General features: G+C 49.1%; 1 pseudogene; it reads right to left on the bottom strand.

Annotated features, from left to right (window-relative positions):
- Positions 1–7,767: 7,767 nt before the first annotated feature.
- LOC124552769 lies at positions 7,768–7,885 on the bottom strand (annotated as a pseudogene).
- Between the last annotated feature and the right edge of the window lie 10,416 nt (positions 7,886–18,301).

Here is an 18,301-nt window from a genome sequence, read left to right as displayed (position 1 = left end):
AAACAGAACACAGCGTGTTGTTCTCAATGGAGAGACGTCTACAGACGTTAAAGTAACCTCTGTCGTGCCACAGGGGAGTGTTAAGGGACCATTGCTTTTCACAATATATATAAATGAACTAGTAGATAGTGTCGGAAGTTCCTTGCGGCTTTTCGCGGATGATGCTGTCGTATACAGAAAAGTTGCAGCATTAGAAAATTGCAGCGAAATGCAGGAAGATCTGCAGCGGATAGGCACTTGGTGCAGGGAGTGGCAACTGACCCTTAACATAAACAAATGTAATGTATTGCGAGTACATAGAAAGAAGGATCTTTTATTGTATGATTATATGATAGCAGAACAAACACTGGTACCAGTTACCACTGTAAAATATCTGGGAGTATGCGTACGGAACGATTTGAAGTGGAATGATCATATAAAATTAATTGTTGGTAAGGGAGAGACCTTAGAAAATGTAATCCATCAACAAAGGAGGGGGGGGGGTGGCCGAGCGGTTCTAGGCGCTACAGTCTGGAACCGTGCGACCGCTACGGTCGCAGTTTCGAATCCTGCCTCGGGCATGGATGTGTGTGATGTCCTTAGGTTAGTTAGGTTTAAGTAGTTCTAAGTTCTAGGGGACTGATGACCTCAGAAGTTAAGTCCCATAGTGGTCAGAGCCATTTGAACCATTTTAGCCAACAAAGGAGGTGGCTTACAAAACACTCGTTCGACCTATACTTGAGTATTGCTCATCAGTGTGGGATCCGTACGAGGTCGGGTTGACAGAAGAGATAGAGAAGATCCAAAAAAGAGCGGCGCGTTTCGTCCGAGGGTTATTTGGTAAGCGTGATAGCGTTACGGAGATGTTTAGCAAACTCAAGTGGCAGACTTTGCAAGAGAGGCGCTCTGCATCGCCGTGTAGCTTGCTGTCCAGGTATCGAGAGCGTGCGTTTCTGGATGAGGTATCGAATATATTGCTTCCCTCTCCCGAGGAGATAACGAACGTAAAATTAGAGAGATTCGAGCGCGCACGGAGGCTTTCCTACAGTCGTTCTTACCGCGAACCATACGCGAGTGGAACAGGAAATGGAGGTAATGACAGTGGCACGTAAAGTGCCCTCCGCCACACGCCGTTGGGTGGCTTGTGGAGTATAAATGTAGATGTAGGTGTAGAACTGCTCCCAGTAGCGTCTTGTGTGCGAATTGTGGCAGAGAACTCTTTCAACAAACCTAAGATTTCCATTTGTCTTCCGTAATATTATTAGTGATTATCCCATATCATATCACTAATTAGTATCACCCCTAAGTACACAACCTGGCAGAAAAAATGAAACACCCAGAAGAGGAGCAGGAAATGAAATGAAACTTCACAGAGTGAGAGGGTGTCTGTTGTTGTTTTATTGCTTGCAAAATCGAGTAAAATTTACAAAGAACTTACCAGCGTGAGCCTATTTATTAGTATAATGTTGCACCCCGACCACGCTGTCCAGTATAGCCTGGATGAATGCAATAATCCTGTGTCATAAGCTGAGATGACGAAAGTCACAGGATAGCTTCTAATATCGTGTCGGACCTGCTTTTGCTCGGCTTAGTGCAGCGGCTCGACGTGCCATAGCCTCCACAAGTCGCTGGAACTCCACAGCAGAAATGTTGAGCCTTCCTGCCTGTATAGTCGCCCATAGCTGAAGTGTTGCCGGTGCAGGATGTGGTGCACAAACTGACCTCTCGATTATGCCCCACAAATGTTCGATGGGATTCATGTTGGGTGATGTGGGTGGCCAAGTTCAAAAATGTTTCAAATGGCTCTAAGCACTATGGGACGTAACATCTGAGGTCATCAGTCACCTAGCCTTAGAAGTACTTAAACCTAACTAACCTAAGGACATCACATACATATGCCCGAGGTAGGAATCGAACCTGGGACCGTAGCAGCAGCGCGTTTCCAGACTGAAGAGCCTAGAACCGCTCGCCCACAGTGTCCGGCTGGAAGCCAAGTCATTTAACCGACAGGAAGAAGATGCTATGATATGCAAATGATTAACTTTTCAGAGCATTCACACAGGGCTGGCGCCGGTGGCGACACCTACAACGTGCTGACATGAGGAAAGTTTCCAACCGAATTCTCATACACAAACAGCAATTGACCGGCGTTGCCTGGTGAGGCGTTGTTGTGATGCCTCGTGTAAGGAGGAGAAATGCGTACCATCACGTTTCCGACTTTGATGAAGGTCGGATTGTAGCCAATCGTGATTGCGGTTAATCGTAGCGCGACATTGCTGCTCGCGTTGGTCTAGATCCAACGGGTGTTAGCAGAATATGGAATCGGTGGGTTCAGGAGGGTAATACGGAACGCCGTGCTGGATCCCAACGGCCTCGTATCACTAGCAGTCGAGATGACAAGCATCTTATACTCACGGCTGTAACGGATCTTGCAGCCACGTTTCGATCCCTGAGTCAACAGATGGGGACGTTTGCAAGACAACAACCATGTGCACGAACCGTTCGACGACGTTTGCAGCAGCTTGGACCATCAGCTCGGAGACTACGGCTGCGGTTACTCTTAACGCTGCATCACAGACAGGAGCGCCTGCGATGGTGTCCTCCAAGACGAACCTGGGTGCACGAATGTCAGAACGTAATTTTTTCGTATGATTCCAGGTTCTGTTTACAGCATTATGATGATCACATCCGTGTTTGGCGACATCGCGGTGAACGCACGTTGGAAGCGTGTATTCGTCATTGCCGTACTGGCGTATCACCCGGCGTGATGGTATGGGGTGCCATTGATTACACGTCTCGGTCACCTTTTGTTCGCACTGACGGCACTTTGAACAGTGGACGTTACATTTCAGACGTGTTACGACACGTGGTTCTACCCTTCATTCGATCCCTGCGAAACCCTACATTTCAGCAGGATAATGCACGACCTCATGTTGCAGGTCCTGTACGGGTCTTTCTGGATACAGAAAATGTTCGACTGCTGCCCTGGCTAGCACATTCTCCAGATCTCTCACCAATTGAAAACGTCTAGTCTATGGTGGCCGAGCAACGGGCTCGTCACAATACACCAATCACTACTCTTGGTGAACTGTGGTGTCGTGTTGAAGCTGCATGGGCAGCTGTACCTGTACACGCCGTCCAAGCTCTGTTTGACTCAATGCCCAGGCGTGTGAAGGCCGTTATTACGGCCAGAGGTGGTTGCTCTGGGTACTGATGTCTCAGGATATATGCACCCAAATTGCGTGAAAATGTAATCAAATTGGTTCAAATGGCTGTGAGCACTATGGGACTCGACTGCTGAGGTCATAAGTCCCCTAGAACATAGAACTACTTAAACCTAACCAACCTAAGGACATCACAAACATCCATGCCGGAGGCAGGATTCAAACCTGCGACCGTAGCAGCAACGCGGTTCCGGACTGTAGCGCCTAGAACCGCTCGGCCACTTCGGCCGGCACATGTCAGTTCTAGTATAATATATTTGTCCAATGAATACCTGTATATCATCTGCATATCTTCTTGGTGTAGCCAGTAGTGTAGGTAACCTGCAAGTGTGGCAGTGTACCCTCTATTACTAGGTGGGGTAGTCTTTCAGTAATACAGGGTAAAACGGGTGTAAGTGCACATATTTTTGTCGGTGAACTGAGGATGGTGTACTGAACGACATCACGTAAGTATTTATGTCATTTGCAGACTAATAATTACAGTTGTTACAAGTTGAATGTTTGTAAGTTGGGTAGTACTTCTAAGTATATGCGGCAAGCGCAAGCTGTTAGTACTTATTTACCCCTGAGCAGCAAGTCAGGTGTTAAAGTGTGAACGTGTGGACGCAAAATGGTTAATCTCTACTGAGAGACGTAGTCGATTTTGTGTTGCAGTTACGACTGTGCAGAAAACATCAGATTGTAAGGTTTGTGGGGTGTTTGCGGGAAGACTGCTCGAAGCATAGAAAGAACAACCCACATCCTGAAATGTTCAAATGGTTCTAATGGCTCTGAGCACTATGGAACTTAACATCTGAGGTCATCAGTCCCCTAGAACATAGAACTACTCAAACCTAACTAACCTAAGGACACCAAACACACCCATGCCCGCTGCAGGATTCGAACCTGCGATCGTAGCGGTCGAGCGGTTCCAGACTGAAGCGCCTAGAACCGCTCGGTCACAACGGCCGGCACCTAAAATGTGTACATCTACACTTACAGCTGTTAAAGCCTATATAGATACTTAAATACTTGTGGTAATAGTCCCTTACAATGTCATTTACAAGTGCAAAACTGCACAACAGGAAGCACTCATAACACGCACAGTATTGTCGCCGATATGTAAACGAAAACGACTACTTGTGAACTGACGAGATTCCTTACAGGAATACAACGCCAGTGGTGCTGCAGTAGACTCACTTGTCACCATAGTAATCGACTGAAACAAGACTGACGAGTGTGTAGAAAGAGCTCTAGGCCGCGCGTAAGGTGTATAGGCATTCGCAGGGGGCTGGAGCGGGGTGAATCTACCCAGTCTGGAGCCGAGTGCGGCGCGGTGCTCGCAGTACATAAAACAAGTGGAGCCCGAGACCATTACGAGTGCCTGCGGCCTGCGACCCGACCAACGGGGCTCCGCCGGCGGTTATATCGAGTGCGGAAAACACTTATTCGGCGATATATTTTATCAGCTGGCTGGTGGTGGCTGCCCTAGCTGCGGCTGGGAGAACATCCCGCGGCCCGGCGCCCAATGGAGGCTGCTGCTGCGGAGGGCGGAGAGGAGAAGCCGGGGAGAGGGAGAGGGAGAGAGCCGGGCCAGTGGGAGGCTCATAAATCAATAGCGAGCGACTGCTGGAGCTGGAACTGGGAGAGGCAGGGGGGGGGGGCGGGGGGTTTCCAGGCGCAGCTGGCTCCAGCGCCGCGCTGGAGAACACTCCAGCCAGCGTCCAGTCACTGTGTTTTCTCCTCTCTCTCTCTCTCTCTCTCTCTCTCTCTCTCTCTCTCTCCCTCTCCTACCACGCAGTTAATAATTATTTAAATTAGGCGTACACCACCAAAACTCGCCCCCCCCTTCATTCCCTCCTCCGTCAAGCTCGTCCACAATTATTTTTGTCCCGTATGTATCAAACGGTGCTGGCGGTGGTAATTACTCAGTCTTTTTGAACAGAGCTGTTGCCGAGTTCGACTTGTAAAAATTGCGTCTATATCAAAAGTCTCTATAGCAAAGGTAATTTCTCAGGTAGACGCTACACACAAAATTCCTGACAGTACGCTGCCTTCCACAACTGCACCAGATCGTTAACATTAATAGCTTACAGCTGCCTTAACAGAATCATCCCTAACTCTGCTGATGTGCCGCTTGTCCTTAGGATAATTTTGGTTAAGTAGTGTGTAAGCTTAGGGACTGATGACCTCAGCAGTTAAGTCCCATAAGATTTCAGACACATTTGAACTTTTTTTTTCTGCTGATGTGATTTGAGACGTTGCTTGTACTTTAGGGTGACGTAAGGTATAAGATCCTGAAATGCACCTCTATACATCTGAAGGTGTATAGACATTCGCAGGGGACTGGAACGGGGTGAATCTATGCAGTCTGGAGTCTACACAGATTATAAAACGACACTGCATTGGTGTAGCTGTCATTTGTACTCAAGTGACTCGTATGAAAAGGTTTACGACGTGATTATGGCCGCATGAGGGGAATTGACGCGGCATGGTCGACGGAGTTACACGCATGGGACATTCCATTTCGGAAATCTTTAGGAAATTAAATATTGTGAGATCGACAGTGTCAATAGCACGCCGAGAATACCTGTCATTATCTCTCAGCGTGGACAACGCAGTGGGCGATGCCCCTCACCTAAGGACCGGGAGCAGTGCCGTTTGTGTAGAGTTGTCAGTGCTAACAGACAAGCAACACTGCGCGAAGTACCTGCAGAAATCAGTGTGGGACGTACGAAGAATGAACCCGTAAAACAAATGCGGCGAAATTTGCATTACGGGCAGTAGACAACCGACGCGAGTGCCTTTGCTAACAGCACGACATCGCCTGCATGACCATATAGGTGGGACCATAGACGACTGGAAAACCGTAGCCTGGTGTTATGAGCCTCGATTTCGCTTCGTAAGAGCTGATGGCAGTGTTAGAGTGTGACGCAGACCGTACAAAGGCATAGCCCGTAGCTATTTTAAGGCACTGTGCAATCTGCTAGTGGCTCCATTATGATGTGGGATGTGTTTACATGGAATGGACTATGTCTTTTAGATGTTCGGCTACTTGCAAACCATTTGCAGCCATTCATGTACGACATGTTCCCCAGTCAACGATGTAATATTTATGGATGACAGTGCGTTATGTCACCAGTCCACAAACGTCCGGGATTGGTTTGGAGAACATTCTGAACAGTTCAGGTAAATGGTGTGGCCAACCGGAACGCCCAGCATGAATGGGACATAGTCGAGAGGTCAGTTCGTGCACAAAATCCTAGAACGGCAACTCTTTTGCAATTATAGCTGGCTATAGAGGCAATATGGCTCAGTATTTCCGCAGGAGACTTCCAACGACGCTTTGAGTCCATGCCACATCGAATCGCTGCACCACGCCGGAAAAAAAGGAAGTGAGACACGATATTTGGAGGCATCCTATGACTTTTGTCACAGTGTATTATCCACGTTAGTTAGCCTGTTGTAAGAGAAGCTACGTTTTTATCGTGAACTATAAAACTCGGTAAAACTTCGTTCGTTGCCTCGTGTTAAATGGCTCGGAGACGCTGGCGTTTGGGTAGCCATACCGGAAAAGACTACAGGATTCTGAGGCATGGTGCTGGAGAAGGGCCCCAAAGATTTCGCGGGCAGAGAGAATGCCAGGTGAAGAAGTCTGTAACAGGGGAGAAATTATCGTTGTGGACGACTATCAAGAAACTGACGGACCGACAGTTTGGACACCTGTACACACACTGTGAAGTTAATGGAAGGAAAAGAGCCTTTAAGAATAGACGTGGAAGACTCCAGGAAAAGAGCCTTTAAGAATAGACGTGGAAGACTCCAGTAGATCTGAATCTGACAACCTGGTCCGAACTGAAGAGACGTGTGAAGGACAGAGAAAAAAAAGTTCTAACCAGAATTGCTTCCGATGGATCCACGAATTCAGAACAAAAGAAGAAGAAACCTATTTGGGCAAGAGAATATTATTTTACGCAAAAAACTTTTCACTATGATGAGGGTAAGGGATAACGCAATTCTGGAGTAACAAAAAAGATGAGAGTGATGGAGGTATAACAGTCCGTTCACGTCGACGTCATTAGGGACTGAAGGACTGGAGATGCAGACAGTGTGATGCTTCACACTGTATATATCTGCTCATTTTTTTCCGCGGAAAGCAGTCAAGGAAGGAATTCGTAACACCAGGGAGGAGTTGCGCGACATAAACGAAAGCTCGTAGGCATGTTTCTACATCTGAAGGATGATCTCTATTTATATTCCGCGCAAGTCACTTAAGAGTGGCACGACATTCTAAGGATACAAATCAGATCTGCTTTAAATACATCCTGTAACGTTCGTGAACGTTAGTTACCTTTGAAATTGGACGTGGTGAGTTGACTCCTCCCGAACAGGCCATGAAGGCCCAAAGTTACCGACTGGCCGCCGTGTCATCCTCAGACCACAGGCGTCACTGGATACGGATATGGAGGGGCTCGTGGTCAGCACACCGCTCTCCCGGGGGTATGTCAGTTCCCGAGACCGAAGCCGCTACTTCTCAGTCAAGCAGTTCCTCAGTTTGCCTCACAAGGGCTGAGTGCACCACGCTTGCCAACAGCGCTCGGCAGACCGGATGGTCACCCATCCAAGTGCTAGTCCAGCCCGACAGCGCTTAACTTCGGTGATCTGACGGGAACCGGTGTTACCTCTGCGGCTAGGCCATTGGCGTGGTGAGTTGAGGTTAGTCAATAATGCCTTTAAGGCGGCAAAGACGCCGTTATCAGCACCTCAGTAAGTTTGAACTAGGTCTTCTAATAGGGCCACTGAAAATGACTGCAAGTAGCGGAGGTAACGAGAATGCTCGGGGGAAAGAAGACGGCCACGTGGCACTACCGAAAGGGAAGACCGTCGTGTTCAGCGTATGGCTTTGGCACATCCTACTGCACCTGGAGCAGCAATTTGAGCAGTAGCTGACACCATAGTGACGCAGCGAACTGTTACAAATCGGTTACTAAAAGGACATTTCCGAGCCAGACACCCCGTATCGTCCATTCCACTGGCCCCAAACCACTGCCATTTGCTACTTCAGTAGTGTCAAGTGAGAGTTCACTGAACGGCAGGGTGGAGGTTTGCTGAGTTTACTGATGAAAGCTGGTTCTACCTCGATGCCAGTGATTGCCGTGTGTTGGTTAGAAGGATGTTAGTTGAGGGCCTGCAACCAATCTGTCTGCGTGCTAGACATACTGAAACTACATCTGGAGTTATGGTCTGGGTTCAAATGTTTGAAATGGCTCTGAGTACTATGGTACTTAACATCTGAGGTCATCAGTCCCCTAGACTTAGAACTACTTAAACCTAACTAACCTAAGGACATCACACATATCCATGCCCGAGGCAGGATTCAAACCTGCGACCGTAGCAGGAGCGCGGTTTCGGACTGAAGCGCCTAGAACCACAACGGCCGGCTATGGTCTGGGTGCTATTTGGTACGAAATCAGGAGTATTCTCGTGGTTGTCCCACGCACTCTCAGATCAAATTTTACGTCAGTCTGGTGATTCAACCTGCTGTGCAGTCGCTATTGAACTTCGTTCCAGTGGGTGTTTTCCAACAGGATAACGCTCGCCCACATACCGCTGTTGTAACGCAATACGCTGTACAGTGTGTCGATAGGTTGCTGTAGCCTGCTCGATCACCAGATATGTCTCCAGTCGAGCACGTATGCGACATCATGGGACGAAAAGTTCAGCGTCGTCCACAAACGGTATTACCCTTCCCTGTACTGACCGATCAAGTTCAACAGGCATGGAATCCAACTCACAAGCTGATATGCGGCACCTGTACAGCGCAATGCATATTTCCAAGCTCGCACTTAACTTTCTGGCGGTTACACAGGTTATTAATACACGAGCATTCCAAATTTGCAATGGCTTATCTCGCGCTTACATTAATCTGTGATCTTTCAATGTTAATCACTTAAATGTAAACGTAGGCTTCCGCAGGCCGTTGTCGCAGTCAATAAAATTCTTCTGGGTTTGAGGCCGCAATGTCATCTGTAAAATGCCGACGTTTCGGTGACTGTCGCAAGGCGCCTTCTTCAGGGTGTTCCGGGAAGAGATGGGCAACATATTACTACCGCCCACATATATCTCGCGTAATGATCACAACGAAAAGATCCGAGAAATTAGAGCAAATACGGAGACTTACAAGCAGTCGTTCTTCCCGCGCACAATTCGTGAATGGAACAGGGAAGGGGGGATCAGATAGTGGTACAATAAGTACCCTCCGCCACACACCGTAAGGTGGCTCGCGGAGTATAGATGTAAATGTAAGTGCAACAGTCACCGAAACGTCGGTATTTTACAGATGACAATGCGGCCTCAAACCCAGAAGAATTTTATTGACTTAATCACTTAAATATGTTAACTAGAAAAATAAATACTCGAAATTTCATTACTCTACATTAATTACTTTTTACGTTGCGATTTTAGCGTCAATGTGTGAACCTCTTCAGAAAAAATCACATTGGCATAAAACGACACAGGATTTTCGATGGCACCACAACCCAAATGAGATTTGACTACAATCAAAAACTGCTTACATCTCACGTTTAATGGTTCAAATGGCTCTGAGCACTATGAGACTTACCATCTGAGGTCATCAGTCCCCTAGAACTTAGAACTACCTAAACCTAACTAACCTAAGGACATTACATACATCTATACCCGAGGCAGGATTCGAACCTGCGACCGTAGTGGTCGCGTGGTTCCAGACTCTAGCTCCTAGAACCGCTCGGCCACCCCGGCCGGCCCATCTCACGTTTAGAATGAAATTTAAATTGTACGACATATTGGGGTTTGTTCGGTCACCTGCCTAAGTCTTTCTATTTGACTCCACCTTGGCGACTAGCACGTCTTTGTGATGTGAATGAGATGAAATGCATAGGACAGCTCAAACACCCAGTCCCCGAGCGAGGAAAATCTCAGACCCGGCGTGGAATCGATCCTGGAACTCTTCGATTTAGAGGCAGCAACTATAAACACTATACCAGAATCTGCAGACTACATGAAATTACAAAACTAGATAGTTCACTGAAGATGAACCTTTAGGTTAGAAATGGCGCAACACCAAAAAAATTAATGCAGAGTAATGAGATTTCGGGAATACATTTGTCTAGATAACATATTCAAGTGATTAACATTGAAGGTTCACAGTTTAATGTAAGCACAAGGTAAGTCCCTGCAGATATGAAATATTGGCTCATTAATAACCGGTCTAAGCGCCAGAATGTTGAATGCATGCATGCAAATGTGCATGCATTGTACTGTGCAGGTGCCTGATGTCAGTTTGTGAGATGGAGTTCGATACGTGTTGCACTTGGTCGACCAATACAGAGACAGTTAATGCTGTTTGTAGATGACGCTGGAGGTGTTGTCCCTTATGTACTCGATTGGAAACTGCGCTGGTGATCGAGCACGCTAAGGCAACATGTAGACGTTCTGCATAGCATGTTGGGTCACAACAGCGGAACGTGGGCGAGCGTTGTCCTGTTGGAAAACAGCCCCTGAAAGGTCTTCATGAAAGGCAGCACAACAGGTTGAATCACCAGATTGACGTACAAATTTGCAGTCAGTGTGCATGGGATAACCAAGAGAGTGCTGACATACGAAATCGCACTCCAGACCATACCTCATGGTGTAGGTCCAGTGTGTATAGCACGCAGACAATTTGGTTGGGGTAACTCAACTGGTCTCCTTCTAACCACCACACGGCAATCACTGGCAGCGAGGTGGAACCTGTCCTCCAATGAACTATCGCTTGACGCTAGAGATGGGTCGTTCGCGAACTAACGGGTCAAAAGGAACGCTTCATCCAGATGAATGAAACGAGCGAGGAACTACACTCGTGGAAATGGAAAAAAGAACACATTGACACCGGTGTGTCAGACCCACCATACTTGCTCCGGACACTGCGAGAGGGCTGTACAAGCAATGATCACACGCACGGCACAGCGGACACACCAGGAACCGCGGTGTTGGCCGTCGAATGGCGCTAGCTGCGCAGCATTTGTGCACCGCCGCCGTCAGTGTCAGCCAGTTTGCCGTGGCATGCGGAGCTCCATCGCAGTCTTTAACACTGGTAGCATGCCGCGACAGCGTGGACGTGAACCGTATGTGCAGTTGACGGACTTTGAGCGAGGGCGTATAGTGGGCATGCGGGAGGCCGGGTGGACGTACCGCCGAATTGCTCAACACGTGGGGCGTGAGGTCTCCACAGTACATCGATGTTGTAGCCAGTGGTCGGCGGAAGGTGCACGTGCCCGTCGACCTGGGACCGGACCGCAGCGACGCACGGATGCACGCCAAGACCGTAGGATCCTACGCAGTGCCGTAGGGGACCGCACCGCCACTTCCCAGCAAATTAGGGACACTGTTGCTCCTGGGGTATCGGCGAGGACCATTCGCAACCGTCTCCATGAAGCTGGGCTACGGTCCCGCACACCGTTAGGCCGTCTTCCGCTCACGCCCCAACATCGTGCAGCCCGCCTCCAGTGGTGTCGCGACAGGCGTGAATGGAGGTACGAATGGAGACGTGTTGTCTTCAGCGATGAGAGTCGCTTCTGCCTTGGTGCCAATGATGGTCGTATGCGTGTTTGGCGCCCTGCAGGTGAGCGCCACAATCAGGACTGCATACGATCGAGGCACACAGGGCCAACACCCGGCATCATGGTGTGGGGAGCGATCTCCTACACTGGCCGTACACCACTGGTGATCGTCGAGGGGACACTGAATAGTGCACGGTACATCCAAACCGTCATCGAACCCATCGTTCTACCATTCCTAGACCGGCAAGGGAACTTGCTGTTCCAACAGGACAATGCACGTCCGCATGTATCCCGTGCCACCCAACGTGGTCTAGAAGGTGTAAGTCAACTACCCTGGCCAGCAAGATCTCCGGATCTGTCCCCCATTGAGCATGTTTGGGACTGGATGAAGTGTCGTCTCACGCGGTCTGCACGTCCAGCACGAACGCTGGTCCAACTGAGGCGCCAGGTGGAAATGGCATGGCAAGCCGTTCCACAGGACTACATCCAGCATCTCTACGATCGTCTCCATGGGAGAATAGCAGCCTGCATTGCTGCGAAAGGTGGATATACACTGTACTAGTGCCGACATTGTGCATGCTCTGTTGCCTGTGTCTATGTGCCTGTGGTTCTGTCAGTGTGATCATGTGATGTATCTGACCCCAGGAATGTGTCAATAAAGTTTCCCCTTCCTGGGACAATGAATTCACGGTGTTCTTATTTCCATTTCCAGGAGTGTAATTCTAAGGAACGGTCTTTCACAGTTCACTTCGGTCGTGGCTTTCTACTTATAGTTCCCGGGAACGGGAAACAGTCGGTCTCGTTCCCGAACGGCACGTCGGCCGGTCTCGTTCCAGCCTCGGTCCCGTTCCCGTCTGTCTCGGTCTCGCTCGGCCGGACTCGTCCTTCTTCGCGTGGCCACTCGTTGCAGTTCCACTGCCGACTGCTCATAGTTAGTTCAGTATCGAGTCGTCGTTATTTGTTTCGTTCGCTTCGCACGCCCATTCTGTACCCGTTTCTAACCTGTTTTGAACGCTGAACTTCTGGTTCTTTTCGTGTTCTATTCCGGTGATTAAAATGCATTTCATAATTATGTCAATTACATAAAAATTACGTGGTATGTAAAACATACACCTTTTCAGGTAACAAAACGGCATATCGGATGTTTCCGCTATTTCGATAAACAGCAGAAGAAATACTTGTAAAAAGGCAACATTTTTTATTTACACATGCAAAGGACGTCGGCACGGCACACACGAGTGGCCATTTTACGACTTTTTCTTTTTCAAAACATGTTCAAATGTGTGTGAAATCTTATGGGACTTAACTGTTGAGGTCATCAGTCCCTAAGCTTACACACTACTTAACCTAAATTATCCTAAGGACAAACACACACACCCATGCCCGAGGGAGGACTCGAACCTCCGCCGGGACCACGTCTTATTTTTTTGATCCAAAGTAAAAGAGCATGTTCATTGTTACGGAAGGCAGAGCGACTTATAACCGAATGAAGCCCGCACTTCGTAATCGAGTGTATGGTGTCACATTTTGTAAAGAGAATAAGATAACTCCTACAACATCATTTCAGTGGTACAGGGTGGCACACGAAACATCGGCCCCGAGTAGTAGACTGCTCATTGTCGCCCACCAATCGTCATCTATTGTTTCGAAGTCGTTGACTGCATTAGCTTATCTGTTATTTCTTCACTGCGTAATTATTACATGTTTATCTACCCTGAAACTTCCTGGCATATTAAAACCGTGTACCGGGCCAAGACTCGAAATCGGGACCCCTGCCTTTCACGGGCAAGTGCTCTACCATCTGAGGTATCCAAGCTCGACTCACGCCCGTCCTCACAGCTTTACTTCTGCCAGTACCTCGTCTCCTACCTTCCAAACTCTACTCGTAGCGATCAACAAATCGTGTGTTAATCGGCAAGCAGTCTGTACTCGGGGCCACCTTACATTATTTCACTGCGATCAGCCACATAACGCTACAGTTGGCTAAGCGAGAGGCTTTGCAGAATCACGAAAATTCCAAGTGTTCGAGAATTCTGTTACGAATATAAACTGTGTACTCCAGGGGGGAGGCAAGTGCCCCTCTTGGTGCCTTCCATCTTCAGTCACCTATGCTACTAATTTTCAAATTTTCATAAGAACCATATACCAAGCACAATGAACGGTGAACGAGTAAAAATGAACGGTTCCCAAAAAATAACGATCACCAGTGAACTAGTTCCCAAGGATGAACGACATTGCCCATCTCTACTTGAAACCGCTGAAGTCGAAATGGCGGTGGTTTGGAGGGTCAATGGAATGCATGCTACAGGGCGCCTGGCTCAGAAAGTAAGCGATCTGTAACTGTTCGTTGTGCCAACTGCTTGCTACCTCTGATTGCTACTACAGATGCAGCACGATGACCCAAAGCTATACGCCGCACACGATGGTCTTCCTGCTCGGTGGTGTCACGTAGTCGGTCTTCTTGCGACCGTACATTCTCGTGACCAATGCTGCCTGCACTAATGTACAGTGGCTACATTCCCGCCAAGCTTTTGTAATATCGCACGAGAAACATCCAACACCTAGTAGCCCTATTACACGATCTCGTTCAAACTCAAGAGTGGTGTTCATAGCTGCGTCTTTGTCGCCTTACACGCTTACTTTGCTACCATCAACGCACCACGTCCAATCGCTAACGTAACTAATTCTCAAGACCGATGCAGCGTGTATTTAAAGCAGATCTGATCTGCATACCATACTGGCGCTACTAGCGCCTCATATGTGATTGGCGCTGAGTTTGAAATCTGAATAGACATCATCATTCAGATGTAGAAACACGTCTGCCAACTTTCGTTTATGTTGGACAACTCCTTGTTGGTGCTGCGAGCTTTTTCCGTCAGTGTATAAACGTAAACAATTGTCTGAGAACCTCTGGATGAAAAACGGCACTGTCTGTTCTTAATAAATGATACTACACTACTGGCCATTAAAACTGCTACACCAAGAAGAAATGCAGATGATAAACTGGTATTCATTGGACAAATATATTATACTACAACTGACATGTGATTACATCTTCACGCAGTTTAGGTGCATATATCCTGAGAAATCAGTACCCAGAACAACCACTTCTGGCCCTAATAACGGCCTTGATACGCCAGGACATTGAGTCAAACAGAGCTTGGATGGCGTGTACAGGTACAGCTTCCCATGCAGCTTCAACACGATACCACAGTTCATCAACAGTAGTGACTGGCGTATTGTGACTAGCCAGTTGCTCGGCCACCATTGACCAGACATTTCAATTGGTGAGAGATCTGGTGAACGTACTGGTCAGGGCAGCAGTCAAATACACTCCTGGAAATGGAAAAAAGAACACATTGACACCGGTGTGTCAGACCCACCATACTTGCTCCGGACACTGCGAGAGGGCTGTACAAGCAATGATCACACGCACGGCACAGCGGACACACCAGGAACCGCGGTGTTGGCCGTCGGATGGCGCTAGCTGCGCAGCATTTGTGCACCGCCGCCGTCAATGTCAGCCAGTTTGCCGTGGCATACGGAGCTCCATCGCAGTCTTTAACACTGGTAGCATGCCGCGACAGCGTGGACGTGAACCGTATGTGCAGTTGACGGACTTTGAGCGAGGGCGTATAGTGGGCATGCGGGAGGCCGGGTGGACGTACCGCCGAATTGCTCAACACGTGGGGCGTGAGGTCTCCACAGTACATCGATGTTGTCGCCAGTGGTCGGCGGAAGGTGCACGTGCCCGTCGACCTGGGACCGGACCGCAGCGACGCACGGATGCACGCCAAGACCGTAGGATCCTACGCAGTGCCGTAGGGGACCGCACCGCCACTTCCCAGCAAATTAGGGACACTGTTGCTCCTGGGGTATCGGCGAGGACCATTCGCAACCGTCTCCATGAAGCTGGGCTACGGTCCCGCACACCGTTAGGCCGTCTTCCGCTCACGCCCCAACATCGTACAGCCCGCCTCCAGTGGTGTCGCGACAGGCGTGAATGGAGGGACGAATGGAGACGTGTCGTCTTCAGCGATGAGAGTCGCTTCTGCCTTGGTGCCAATGATGGTCGTATGCGTGTTTGGCCCCGTGCAGGTGAGCGCCACAATCAGGACTGCATACGACCGAGGCACACAGGGCCAACACCCGGCATCATGGTGTGGGGAGCGGTCTCCTACACTGGCCGTACACCACTGGTGATCGTCGAGGGGACACTGAATAGTGCACGGTACATCCAAACCGTCATCGAACCCATCGTTCTACCATTCCTAGACCGGCAAGGAAACTTGCTGTTCCAACAGGACAATGCACGTCCGCATGTATCCCGTGTCACCCAACGTGCTCTAGAAGGTGTAAGTCAACTACCCTGGCCAGCAAGATCTCCGGATCTGTCCCCCATTGAGCATGTTTGGGACTGGATGAAGCGTCGTCTCACGCGGTCTGCACGTCCAGCACGAACACTGGTCCAACTGAGGCGCCAGGTGGAAATGGCATGGCAAGCCGTTCCACAGGACTACATCCAGCATCTCTACGATCGTCTCCATGGGAGAATATCAGCCTGCATTGCTGCGAAAGGTGGATATACACTGTACTAGTGCCGACATTGTGCATGCTCTGTTGCCTGTGTCTTGTGCCTGTTGTTCTGTCAGTGTGATCATGTGATGTATCTGACCCCAGGAATGTGTCAATAAAGTTTCCCCTTCCTGGGACAATGAATTCACAGTGTTCTTATTTCAATTTCCAGGAGTGTATTTTATGTATCCAGAAAGGCCCGTACAGGACCTGCAACATGCGGTCGTGCATTATCCTGCTGAAATGTAGGGTTTTGCAGGGATCCACGAAGGGTAGAGCAATGGGTCGTAACACATCTGAAATGCAACGTCCACTGTTCAAAGTGCCGTTAATGCGAACAAGAGGTGACCGAGACGTGTAACCAACGGCACCCCATACCATCACGCCGGGTGATACGTCAGTATGGCGATGACGAATACATGCTTCCAATGTGCGTTCATCGCGATGTTGCCAGACACGGATGTGACCGTCACGATGCTGTAAACAGGACCTGGATTCATCCGAAAAAATGACGTTTTGCCATTCGTGCACTCAGGTTCGTCGTTAAGTGCATCATCGCAGACGCTCCTGTCTGTGATGCAGCGTCAAGGGTAACCGCAGCCATGGTCTCCGAGCTGATAGTCCATGCTGCTGCAAACGTCATCGAACTGTTCGTGCAGATGGTTGTTGTTTTGCAAACGTCTCCATTTGTTGACTCAGGGATCGAGACGTGGCTGCACGATCCGTTACAGCCATGCGGATAAGATGTCTGTCATCTCGACTGCTAGTGATACGAGGTCGTTGGGATCCAGCACGGCGTTCGGTATTACCCTCCGGAACCACCGATTCCATATTCCGCTAACAGTCATTGGATCTCGACCAATGCGTGCAGCAATGTCGTGATACGATAAACCGCAATCGCTATAGGCTACAATCCGACCTTTATCAAAGTCGGAAACGTGATGGTACGCGTTTCTCCTCCTTACACGAGGCATCACAACAACGTTTCACCAGGCAACGCCGGTCAACTGCTGTTTGTGTATGAGAAATTGGTCGGAAACTTTCCTCATGTCAGCACGTTGTAAGTGTCGCCACCGGCGCCAACCTTCTGTGAATTCTCTGAAAAGCTAATCATTTGCATATCACAGCATCTTCTTCCAGTCGGTTAAATTTCGCGTCTGTAGCACATGATCTTCGTGGTGTAGCAATTTTAATGGCCAGTATTGTATTAACAGTGGTACTTCTTATATTTACTATACCTAATAATTAACCTGCAGAATGTACGCTAGTTTTGACTGTAATAAACTTACTTGCTAAAATGTCTGCCCAGTGCTACTCCTTGAATAACGTGAAATAAGATAACTTCCAGGAAGACAAAAAAAAAAATCTGCTTCCAGGAAGGAATTTCTTTTTTTCCCTCGCTTATCACGAATGAAATCTTACGCAGAACTTTCCTGTCACAAAGGGAAGCAGATTCTTTTTTTCTGCCCGCAACACGCCAGCTTCGGCCACGTTGCGGAGTCTGACCTCCGGAGCACATTGTCTCCAGGCGCCCTGGAGCTGGAGGCCCAGCGGCGCGGCGCGGCCCTGCCCCGCGCGGCCCCTGGAGTTTCCAGGCGTCTCCTCCAGCCGCGCGGCAGAGGGCAGCCTAGCGGAAGAGAAGTTTTATCACTTCCACATGGCCGCGTGCTCTGATGAGGCGACTCGGCCCGGCCGACTCTGGGTCCATTCCGCCCTTTCGTGCCCTTCCCAGCTCCTCCTGGCCCTTTCCCCGGGTCCTGGCGACGACGCCCCCAGTCGCTGCAGTATATATATACCACACACACATATATATATACCGTATATAAATCAATCCTGAGGCCATCTATCAGCGTCGTTGCTCGCGATCTGGTGAGGAACGCTTCGGCGCCATATTTCAAAGGAGCTCTGAAAAGGAGCCCAGGAGGGAAAGGTGGAGAATGGAAGAGAGGAAAAAAAAAATGCCGC

Source organism: Schistocerca americana, chromosome 10 (assembly GCF_021461395.2).
Source record: "Schistocerca americana isolate TAMUIC-IGC-003095 chromosome 10, iqSchAmer2.1, whole genome shotgun sequence".
Taxonomy (NCBI): domain Eukaryota; kingdom Metazoa; phylum Arthropoda; class Insecta; order Orthoptera; family Acrididae; genus Schistocerca; species Schistocerca americana.
The sequence above is the reverse complement of the archived record's forward strand: the minus strand, read 5'-3'. Positions and strand labels throughout refer to the sequence as shown.